Raw genomic sequence first — 12,598 nt, 5'->3', positions numbered from 1 at the left:
TGAGGGAACAGCACTGAGGGAGATGAGCTCTGTAAGCCCCAGTGTTCTGATTCAGGGAAGAGTTCATCACCATGGCCAGTGCAGTGACTTAGAGCCTGACCTAACAATCCAGTTTGGTTTAGCATCATTTCTGCACTGAGGATTTAGTTATGTTTCATTTCATGCTGACACATCTGAAACTCAGAAACAAAGAAGTTTGAGATGGATACTGCTTAGCCATGGCTGCAAGTAGAGGAGTTTTGGCTGGATACTGCACGGCCATGGCTACAAGTTGAAGACTTTTTTTATAGCCACATGGCTAGGTGGACTTTAGGAAAAATCATTCCAAGATTGAAGATAGGAAGTCACTGGGATAAATTTGCCTGAGTTTTTGCGGGGAGGAGAGAGGGGACATTGTTTTTTATCCCTTATGGCATCTTAATGGTATGACAGCAAGTTAAATGTCACTCAGGAGTGAAACACTGAGGGAGATGAGCTCTGTAAGTCCCAGTGTTCTGATTCAGTAAGCTTTTCCATCAGAATGAGAAGTTGAGGACAATCCACAGCTGCCTAGGAAGAATAAAAATAGGTCTAAACTGCAAAACTCAGATCCATCATTTATAGGTTAAGGTGGACAAAGATTCAGAAATCTGGATTTAGGGACCTGACCTGGGGGAAAAAAACCCAGCAACTTTGTTTTTCTGTAATACTAAGTTCTAAAAGCACTAGTATCAGTCAAATGAAGAAAACTGAAAGTTGCAGGCAATAGATATATTTTTATGGCCTAGAAGCAAGGAGGTAGAAAACCAAAGTGTTCCCACTGGCACTAGATATAAACGATGAATGAGCTGTGCTAAATTAGCTTTAACTTACAAGTGCACATCAGGTTAATTAAAAATAAACATTACTACCTTACACCACCAAACACATCCCCTTTCCTTAATTCAAGTACAGATGAATGGATACAGCAAATTTGATCTGTCTGCCTTCACTGGGTTAATTAAAAGTCAGGCATTCATCTGCAGAGCCAGACGGAATGTTTTAGTTCTCTGTAAGGGCAGTTGGCAACTTGGGAGCCAGAAAAAGATGATGAAGAAGAAAAAGCAGCATCTGATCTCTCCTGAAGTTAAAAGGAAATTGTGATGGTTTAAAAAGAAAAAAAAAGCATCTGATCTCTCCTGAAGGTAAAAGCAAATTGTGATGGTTTGGGAGTTAACCTGCCCCTGCCCCCACACTTAAGAAAGTCACCCAGACTAGACTCAGCTGGCTGGAGGTTAAGGAGTGAAGCTATATTTACAGCTTAGCACAATTTGCAAGCAGGTATTTCCACAACTGTGCTAGTTTGAGCCTAGCTGGGATATTTTGGTGAGAAGAATTAGACTATAGGCTGTGAAAAGGAAACAATGGTGATGTCTGCTGCACTCATAGGCTTGCTGAGATGGATAAAAACAAGAACATAAACATAGACTCTCTCTGGGCTTTGGGCTGCACTTTTCTCTCTAACTTGCTGTCTGACTAATCCTTCTGCTTCCTAATCTCCCTGGCCAACCGCTCCAAACTCACCTTGAACCTAAGGCAAAGTCTGGGGTAAGGTAGAGGGGTGGGAAGAAGGTGGAAGGGTGGTTGGGAGCCCCTCCTGAGGACTCTGAATTCTGGAGGGGCTGCTGTGTTTCTGTATTACTTTTTAACTTGTCTATTTCTGTCTATAATTGTAAATATCTGTTTGGATATTGGGCTAAGCTGTGAATATATTTCAGATCAGCTGAGTCTAGTCTGGGTGATTTCTTAAGTCTCTGTGTGGGGCAGGTAGCACCCAAACCATCACAACAATACTTACAGTTATATACCAGTTACAAGTAATACAGAAACACAATACCCCCTCCCAGAACAATCAGATTGCCAGGGAGGTCCCCCACCCAAACCACCTCCCCCTTCCCTTTTTCTCTCCCTTCAGAAATAACCAGATCAACTAATGTATATCTCACATGATATATCTCAAGAGATCTGAGGTGAGATGCCAAAAAGACAGCGAGGAGGTTAGAGGAAAAAGGGTTAGGTGGGATTAAAGAGTTAAGGCAGAGGCAACCACAGAGACCAGCCCACCAGAGAGAAAGAGAACAGAAGTGAGAGGTAAGCAGTGTGTGAGAAGTATCTTCTCTATATTGTGACTAGTTGTGTTTCTCAGCAGAAGAATGAGGGATATAGATTACTGTGTTGGTTTTTTTCTTTCTTCTCACAGCTCAGGATTTAATTCCTCTCTAGTAAAATATTCCAATTAGCCACAAACCAGCACAGAAATCTAAACCACTGCTGATGTGAGCGATGTTGACTCACAAGCAAAGGAGTGTGGAGGCCTTGGCCTCTGCACTGCCTTTTCTCAGTGTGGAGACCAGTGCCATTTTACCTTTAGCACACTGAACTACAAGCTGCAGAGTTTCAGCTGCAGTTAAGACATCCTCGTCACAGTTTGCACAGGCCACAGCTGGGGCTGACAGCCAGACCATGTCCTCACCAGCCCCTCTGCCTTTATGGCTCTTGCTGAGTCACATTGCTGTCAATCACTTGAGGAAAACCTGTGCCCAAAACTCAGCCTTTCTGCATCTTGCCATTGTGGAGACTCCAGCATCCATGAATTAGAACTCCAGTTCTGATTCATAGAATCAAGCAGGTTGGAAGAGACCTCCAAGACCATCCAGTCCAACCTAGCACCCAGCCTTAGCCAATCAACCAGACCATGGCACTAAGTGTCCCATCCAGGCTTTCCTTCAGCACCTCCAGGGATGGCAACCTCCCTGGGCAGCTCATTCACTCATAGCAGAGCTTCTGCAGCCCTCTGAGCATCTTGGTGGCCTCCTCTGGACTGGCTCCAACACTTCCATGTCCTTCTTGTGTTGGGGGCTCCAGAACTGCACAGAGGACTCCAGGTGGAGTCTGAGGAGAGCAGAGCAAAGGGGCAGAATCCCCTCCCTTGCCCTGCTGCCCACACTGTTCCTGCTGCAGCCCAGCACACTGCAGGCTCCTGTTGATCTTTTCCTCAGCCCAGACCCCCAGGTCCTTTTCTTCAGGGCTGCTCCCAGCCATTCCCCACCCAGCCTGGAGTTGTGCTTGGGATTGCACCCACCCAGGTGCAGGACCTTACACTTGGCCTTGTTGAATGTCATGAGGCTGGCCTGGGCCCACCTCTGCAGCCTGTCCAGGTCCCTTTGGATGGGTGGATACATTTTCCTGCTACCCCAGGGGGGCTTCAATTACCTTCAGTCCAAGGAACATGCAAAATGACAAAGTTAATGACTGGAAGTGGACAAGGTCCAGTTCTGGTGGATTTCTGCCATTCCAGTGTGAAAGGATGCTCAAAGTACATGGGAACTGGCAATCTGCATGAAGGGAACTGAGTGCAAGCACAAAGTTGGCATCTGTGAGCTCTATCTCAGGTTTAATTATTCCAGTGCACTGTGACATGCAGGCAAGAGTGATGAGGGCTGTGCTCTGACAGGGCAACAAAGTCTATGTTGGTTTAGTCATAAAACTGAGATAACGAACCAATAGTTCCTTTTATATTTCAGCCACTACCCTGCTTGTAAAACCAGATGATTATCAGTTTACATTTCCTGGAATGCAGAAAACCAGTGCAAAATATGCCTCTTTAAAGTCATTCCCTTCATTTAAAGGAAAAATTGGGGAGTAGAAAACTACCTTAGCAATGTCATTAAGTAAAAGGGAATGTTCAGTCTGGAGAAGAGGAGGCTGAGGAGACCTGTTGGGGAGTATAAGACTCCTTTAGCACTACGATTAAGTAAAAGGGAATGTTCAGTCTGGAGAAGAGGAAAACTATTGGGGTGTATAAAAGCACCTTAGCACTATCATTAAGTAAAAGGGAATGTTCAGTCTGGAGAAAAGGAGGCCTCAAGGTGACCTTCTTGTGGCCTTCCAGGATCTGAAGGAGCCTACATAAAAGCTGGGGAGGGACTTTTGAGGCTGTCAAGGAGTGCCAGGACTAGGGGGAATGGAGCAAAGCTGGAGGTGGAGAGATTCAGTCTGGACATGAGGAGGAGCATGAGAGTGGTGAGAGGCTCGAATGGGTTGCCCAGGGAGGTGGTTGAGGCCCCATGGCTGGAGGTGTTTAAGGCCAGGCTGGCTGAGGCTGTGGGCAGCCTGCTCTAGGGTAGGGTGTCCCTGGGCATGGCAGGGGAGTTGGAACTGGCTGATCCTTGTGGTCCCTTCCAACCCTGCCTGATTCTATGATTCTAAGAATGAACTTTAATTATCTCACCCTTACAGTTTTTAATAAAGATTGATTAGCAAGTAGTTACCATGACAGCAGGTTCCAAAGCTGTGGATGTTGATTTTAAGCTGTGGAAATGGAAGAACTGTTGAATGGAAGGGGAAAGAAGAGATTTTTAAACAAAACAATGGGTTCAGAATACCTTTCTTTAAATCAAGAGAGAGTGGCATGCGTGAGGCAACAAAGCCTACCTGCAGCTACCTTCATCATTACTATACTTTTCCTGTATGCTTATCAATAGCAGCCTAAAGTTGGTGACCTAAAGCTTCCTAACCTGCAGATAAATCAAACTGTGCTTCTGCAGCACCTCTTTTTGAGGGAGAATTGAAATTCCTGGATGTGAACTTGATCTTATTTGCAAGGCAAATCATAGCATGGTTTCAGATGAACTCATTCCTTGTCAGGAAGCACCTGACATTCCAAATCAACTTTGACTCAGATTTTATCAGCTCAACATTCAGTGCAGAATTTTTTGAGTTGCAAAGAACTCATCACTTTCTTGTCAAAACAAAATCACTCTGTTGGGTTCCTGCTTACAGCAAGTGAGTGAGGTGGAAACAGCCTCTAAAGCTTCACCCTTGGTGTATTTTGGCATTAATAGACATCTCCTGTTCAGGAGACTCTGATAGATTGGTAACCACAACGTTGTTGTGAAGTGAATGCAGCTAACATCTGAGTGAAAAGCTTGAGTCCTGTTCATGCCACATGCACTTCTACAAGACAGAGAAGCTGCAGGAGGCTTTGTAGTCCAGCCACTCTACCTGAAAAATCTATGAACAAGTCACAGAATGGTTTAGGTTGGAAGGGACCTCAAGGATCATCCAGTGCCAACCCCCTGCCACAGGCAAGGACAGCTCCCACTAGAACAGGCTGCCCAAAGCCTCATCCTTCCTGGCCTTGAACACCTCCAGGGAGGTTGTGGATCACAGAATCAGCAAATGTAAGCTCACTGCTGTGTAAAACTCCCTGAAGGGAGGCTGTAGCCAGGTGGGGTTGGTCTCTTCTGCCAGGCAACCAGCAACAGAAGGGGACACAGTCTCAAGTTGTGCCAGGGGAGCTATAGGCTGGATGTTAGGAGGAAGAGGGACCTGGACTTGCTGGAGAGGTGGGCACAAGCCAACCTCATGAGGTTCAACTAGACCTAGTGCAGTGTCCTGCATCTGGGCTGAGGCAATGCCAAGCACAAATGCAGGCTGGGCAGTGAGTGGCTGGAGAACAGCCCTGAGGAGAGGGACTTGGGGGTGCTGCTGGACAAGAAGCTCAACAGGAGCCAGCAGTGTGCACCTGCAGCCCAGAAAGCCAAGCAGAGCCTGAGCTGCATCAGAAGTGTGGCCAGCAGGTCGTGGGAGGCGATTCTCCCCCTCTGCTGCACTCTCAGGGAGGTGGTGGAGTTGCTCTCCCTGGAGGTGTGGAAGCCAAGCCTGGATGAGGCATTTAGTGCCATGGTCTGGTTGTTTGGCCAGGGCTGGGTGCTAGGTTGAACTGGATGAGCTTGGAGGTCTCTTCCAGCCTGGCTGATTCTACGATTCCAGTTTCCCATACAGAGGTGCACATGTCTTTAGTAGTTATGATCATTACATTGTTTGGCTCCCATTAACTTGGAAGTTTTCTATCACCTGGTGCTGTGGAGCTTATGTCCTTAGTATGAAAGACAATTAATTTTGGGTAGAACTTTTACTTTCCCCTTCATTCCATGGCAGCTAATTTCACACCAAGGACTTAATTACTTTACCTTTCCTGGCACTTCTCCTCTGCTTAAGGCATTCATAAAGACTATGTAACTGTTTCATGAAGTCCTCATTAAGAAAAACTTGGCAAGGCAATCCTTTCAGAAATAAATGTGTGCATGTGTGTGCATTTTAAATGCTGTTTAAACCAGGGAAAAACTATTGCCAGTGCTCTGTCACACTCTTCTCTGGTGCTCAAACAGAAGTGATCTGATCTGATTGCCTGATCTAGGGTAGGGTAGCTCTTGTCCCCTTGTTCTGTTGCTGGTTGCGTGGCAGAAGAGACCAACCCCCACCTGGCTACAGCCTCCCTTCAGGTAGTTGTAGACAGCAAATCTAGAGGGAGAGGCAGGGAAATCACTGCCTTAATAAGAGCTCACTCTAAGGAGGAACAGTCAATAGCAAACCACACTCTGTGTCAGTTACCTGCTCGATTGTCCCACATCTGTCATTACAGACACCTTCTAAAGGGTTGTAAATAGATTTTTGCCAGTTGTTTTCCTCAGCAATTAGACCTGTCTATACTCAGTGCACTTCCCCTGATTTTCACTGCCTTTCTATGTAACTTAATAGTGAAAAACTTCGGCTCAGGTGACTGCTTCTTCATTTCTCTCTGCTCCAGGTCTAAGGGCAAATTCTTAGAATCACAGAATGGTTTCGTTTGGAAGAGACCTCAAGGATCATCCAGTTCCAACCCCCTTGCCATAGGCAGGGACACCTCCCACTAGAACAGGTCGCTCAAGGCCTCATCCAACCTGGCCTTGAACACCTCCAGGGAGGTTGTGGAGCACAGAATCACAGAATGTGATGAGAGATCACATTCTGTGATTCTGTGCTCCACAACCTCCCTAGGAAACCTTTGCCAGTGTCTCATCACCCTCAACCTGTGCCAGTGTCTCACCAACCTCAAAATATGCCAGTGTCTCACCACCCTCACTGCAAAGAACCCTTTCCTAACAGCTAGTTTCAGTCTTCCCTCTGCCAGTTTAAACCCATTCCTCCCACTGCTGCCCAGGGTCACGAGGCTAGCAGGTGTCCAACTGATGGCCGTACCTGCTGCGCCGTCCGTGAACCCTTCCATAACAATGGGTTTTAATCTTTAGAGGTGAAAGAACTCGGTCTGCAGCTTGGCACACACTCTGCTATTGAATTAGCACACAGGGTAGGAGCCAACAGCCTCCCTAGATGAAAGTGAAAAATGCATATTTTATTTACCTTTCATTTTGAAACTGCCTTATGCTGAGTGAAAATTTCAAGTAGATAAGCAGTTTGACCAGCGGCCAGCTCCAAATATTACTTTCTTGTCTGCAAATGGATTAAGGGCCACAGCCATACCTTACTTATTTTCAGCATCCCTCCAGAGTGAAAGTTGTTGCTGGCTATATGCAAAAAAAAGTGCTTCCTGATTATAGAAAAGGATTTTGGTGCTGAATTATTGCAGACTGGCAACTTAATGCAGGCTTATCCAGCCAACCCTGTGCCCGCTTCCTTCAAACAGTTTTTATCTTGCTTTTCCATACCTTGGGGATTTCTTACAACTCATATCCATCTGAGGCCAATCCCTGCTTTTGCAACCATTTTTTTCCCTTTCTTTTTTTTTTTTCTTGTCACAGCTGAGTAACAGAATCATAGAATGAAGCAGGGTTGAGACCTCCACACTCGTCCAGTCCAACCTAGCACCCAGCCCTAGCCAAGCAACTACACCATGGCACTAAGTGCCCCAGCCAGGCTTTGCTTCCACACCTCCAGGGATGGTGACTCCACCACCTCCCTGGGCAGCCCATTCCAATGCCAATCACTCTCTCTGTCAACAACTTCCTCCTAACATCTGCCTAGACCTCCCCTGGCACAACTTCACACTGTGTCCCCTAGTTCTGTTGCTGGTTGCCTGCCAGAAGAGCCCAACCCCACCTGGCTACAACTTTCCTTCAGGTAGTTGTAGACAGCAATGAGCTCTGCCCTGAGCCTCCTCTTCTGCAGGCTGCACACCCCCAGCTCCCTCAGCCTCTCCTCACAGGGCTGTGCTCCAGGCCCCTCACCAGCTTCATCTCACCACCCTTTAATAGACATGAAAGCAACAGCTGACAGACACTGTGGCTTCCATTTTCATCCACCCAAACTTTTATCCAGGTGTATAATACAAATTATTTTTCAGAATCCTACATCTACTGCCTTCCTCAATGGAGAGAGCTCAGTACCTTTAGGGAACAACTCACAAATTCTTCAATGAATTTGCTTTAAGATGTTCCTGGCTGTCGCCATTTCTTTTCCAGGAATGTCAATAACAATTAGACAAAAACTAGACAACATAAATAAGGTGACATGAGCCCATGCCTCAGTCTCCTGACTGTGTTTGTACTTAGTGGTCTTGAATTGCCCATCCTAAAACTAAGGACTACCTCATGGATCTGAGCTGAGCTATACCACACAATACTTCTTCCTCTGCCCAAAGACAGTGAAGCTTCAGCTTCAGTTTCTCATGCTAAATGGTTAGGATTCAGTAATCAGTGCTGAATAAAATGAAATAACTATACCTGGTGAAGAAGATTATGTTAATTCAGTGATTCAGTTAAATCCATGATTACAGTTCAGTTCAGCAACAAGTTACTGTGGAAGTGGTTTGATCATGGTACTGTTTTTTGGTAACAGTAGAATGCTTTTGCAAATATGCTTTTTTGATGTTAGGATAGAATCAGCCAGGTTGGAAGAGACCCCTAAGGCCATCCAGCCCAGAACTGGACACAGTCAAGCAGAAGTTAATGGGCTCAAGGGCAGAGGAGTGCCTGCCTGCACTCAGCTATCTGCTGCTGTGAGGGCTGTCACTTGGGAAGCAGACCGTGATGATCTCTGGTTTTGTCTCAGTGTGTCAGTGCTGTGGTTCCGTTTGTGCCTGGCTTGTGCATACTGCACTCTTCAGAGCATCCTGGACATGTTTCTTGCACAGCATCCTGCCTTCCTGTCAACGATTACTCTGAGCCTGACCTGCCCTTAACTTTTTTTAGGCTAGTTCTTAATCTCTCTGCAGCTATTCCTGTCCCACGATTTCAGGCATTCATCTTTTTCTGACACCCAGGCTGCTGGGTGCCTGGGAGAAGAGACCGACCCCTACCTGGCTACAACCTCCCTTCGGGTAGTTGTAGACAGCAGTGAGGGTATAACTGCTTTATAATCACCATCTCCTTGCAGAGAAGTACAAGTACTTACTGTGACCATCCCCACTTTTGGACAGAGGTACGAAACTGTTGGGTTTGCTGAGTATACCTGGATACAAAAGCAAGATTAAACTGTTTGCATTTAATTCCTACTCTTCTGCCAGCTGCAACAGAATCCGACGAGGCAGAACCCATGCTCAGCTTTTCCCTCTTATCACCTATTTGCACTGTTGTTTGCCTTGCTCTCTCGGTTCTGATAAGTTCAAGTTTAACTAACCTGTTATAAAAATAGCTGCAGGGAAAAAAGAAACAGTGTATGAGTTACCATCTACCTACAGATAACACTAATAAAATAAGGAAGCACCATAAAGATCCATCTTAAACAAACCATGCCATTCTATTTGATAGTCTTACTGATAATTCAGCAGTGAAACAAACTGCACACTTCTCATTTTCTCTGGGAAAACATACATTGATGCCTGAAATTCATCACCATTCCTTCAGCTGATCAAAGTAAAGCAGCGTTAGATTTAGATTGCAGTCTCAGAACTGTGATGGCAGTGGATTAGACCTTCCATCATCTGCAGAATCCCAGTGCAGTTAGCAACTGGGAAAACTGTGGCTTGGCTGTGCATAGCAGGAACGGTGTGGCCAGTAGGCTATTCTGCCCCTGTGCTCAGCACTGCTCAGGCCACACTTTGAGTGCTGTGTCCAGCTCTGGGCTCCTCCATTGCAGAGAGATGTTGAGGTGCTGGAAGGTGTCCACAGGAGGGCGCCAAAGCTGGTGAGGGGCCTGGAGCAGAGCCCTGTGAGGAGAGGCTGAGGGAGCTGGGGGTGTGCAGCCTGCAACAGAGGAGGCTCAGGGCAGAGCTCATTGCTGCCTGCAGCTACCTGAAGGGAGGCTGTAGCCAGGTGGGGTTGGGCTCTGCTGCCAGGCAAGCAGCAACAGAAGAAGAGGACACAGCCTCAAGCTGTGTCAGGAGAGGTCTAGGCTGGCTGTGAGGAGGAAGTTGTTGCCAGAGAGAGTGATTGGATCCATGCCCCATCAGAACAGGCTGCATTTCCACTGCTGAAGCCATCTCAAGCTGCAGGATATGTCACTGCAATGATGGCAGTTTGCTGTGCAATCAGACACAGAAAACTCTGTGATGCCTCTCTATTCCCACTGCTGCACATGTAGCTATACATAGTTATGAACAGAGAGATCTCTTACTCTGCACTACACTGCTCCCCTTACACTTTTTGCCGTTTTCCTTTGTCTCTTTTCCTAGACAGTGGAAGAGGATGAAAGATTATCAGCCAGTAAAAACGGTGGCTAACAGCAGGCAAAGCAATGAGGAGTTCAACGTACAGCCACTGCTCCAGGGTCAAGCTCCTGTGGCACATACTGCTTCAGACAAGCAAAGGTGAGTGTGAGCACAGACTGAAAGAGTTGGGGATGTGCAGGCTGGAGAAGAGGAGGCTCCCAGGTGACCTGCTTGGGGCCTTCCAATATCTGAAGGGGACCTACAAAAAAGCTGGGGAGCAACTTTTGAGGCTCTGAAGGAGTGCCAGGACTAGGGGGAATGGAGCAAAGCTGGAGGTGGAGAGATTCAGCCTGGAGGTGAGGAGGAAGTTGTTGAGCATGAGAGGGGTGAGAGGCTGGAATGGGTTGCCCAGGGAGGTGGTTGAGGCCCCATGGCTGGAGGTGTTTAAGGCCAGGCTGGATGAGGCTGTGGGCAGCCTGATCTAGGGTAGGGTTTTCCTGCCCATGGCAGGGGTGTTGGAACTGGATGATCCTCGTGGTCCCTTCAAACCTTGACTGATTCTGTGATTCTATGAACATCCATCTGCTTTAAAACAGATCTAGCTAAAACACACTTGTGCCTGCCTTGTGTGCTGAGCTAGAATTTAAGCTGTCTTAATTGCCACTCATCTTCATTTTCGTGTTTCAATAATACATTACATTAATAGCAGATATTATGACACATTTCCTTGTCAAACATAGTCATGTACTGAGCAGTGTTCTGGGAGAAAATGATTGAGGAAACTGTTGAAGTGGAAAAAAAAGGTCTTGACTACCATGCAAGAGGGCTGAGCTTGCTATTCTAGTTTTTAAGTTTTGAACATGATGATCAGAAATGGCAACACCCAGGACACTTAAAAGTTCTCCTGGCAGATTTATAACGATGGAATAGAATCATAGAATCAGCCAGGTTGGAAGAGACCTCCAAGCTCAGCCAGTCCAACCTAGCACCCAGCCCTATGCAGTCCACTAGACCATGGCACTAAGTGTCCCATCCAGTCTTGTCTTGAACACCTCCAGGGACAGAGACTCCATCACCTCCCTGGGCAGCCCATTCCAATGCCAATCACTCTCTCTGACAACAACTTCCTCCTAACATCCAACCTAGACCTCCCCTACCACAACAAGAGACTCTGTCCTCTTCTTTGCTGCTTGCCTGGCAGAAGAGCCCAACCTCACCTGGCTACAGCCTCCTTTCAGGTAGTTGTAGACAGCAATGAGCTCTGCCCTGAGCCTCCTCTTCTGCAGGCTGCACACCCCCAGCTCCCTCAGCCTCTCCTCACAGGGCTGATTCTATGATACATATTAATCATACCATAAATAATGACCACATGAGACACTTTACCAAAACTTCCTGAAAGGGGGTTGTAGCCAGGTGGGGTTGGCCACTTCTCCGAGGCAACCAGAAACAGAACAAGGGGACAGTTTCAAGTTGTGTCAGGGGAGGTCTAGGCTGGATGTTTGGAGGAAATTGTTGTCAGAGAGAGTGATTGGCATTGGAATGGGCTGCCCAGGGAGGTGGTAGAGTTGTCATCCTTGGAGGTGTTGAAGCCAAGCCTGGCTGGGGCACTTAGTGCCATGGTCTGGTTGATTGGCCAGGGCTGGGTGCTAGGTTGGCCTGGATGAGCTTGGAGCTCTCTTCCAACCGGGATAACTTTGTGATTCTATGATACACAGTAACAACATCAACCATACCATAAATAATGACAACATGAAACACTTCACCAAACCTCAGGGTTGTTTGGTGTTCCCAACAGCACTGTTAAAACCCCCATTCCTTATGAAGCACGCAGATTTTGTTTCCCTGTTACATTTATTATTCTATTTGTGTCCCATATGCACAGATCACCTCTGTCTTTCAGGGTACACCTTTTATCCTCACAGTATGTGCCACTTCAAATCTTTATTGCAAGACTGGCTAGCTTTCTGCTGAAGGGTAAGCCAAGTGTGCCTCCATAACCCTGCAGTTTAGCCACATGCCTCTCACCTTGGCTGCAAGCTGCGTGCCTGAGTTAAGGAAAGGGAACACAAGTCAGGACAAAATGTGCTCTATACCTGGGGAGATAAAACAAATGCACATTTTAAAGGAGCTAAGTGGCAATTACAGCTGACATTTCCTGAACTGCATTTGATTACCCAGCAGAAGATTAGGTGGGTAGTTTCTGATCATTTT

The sequence above is a fragment of the Pogoniulus pusillus genome, chromosome 10, assembly GCF_015220805.1.
Source record: "Pogoniulus pusillus isolate bPogPus1 chromosome 10, bPogPus1.pri, whole genome shotgun sequence".
Taxonomy (NCBI): domain Eukaryota; kingdom Metazoa; phylum Chordata; class Aves; order Piciformes; family Lybiidae; genus Pogoniulus; species Pogoniulus pusillus.
This window is presented reverse-complemented; position numbering follows the sequence as displayed.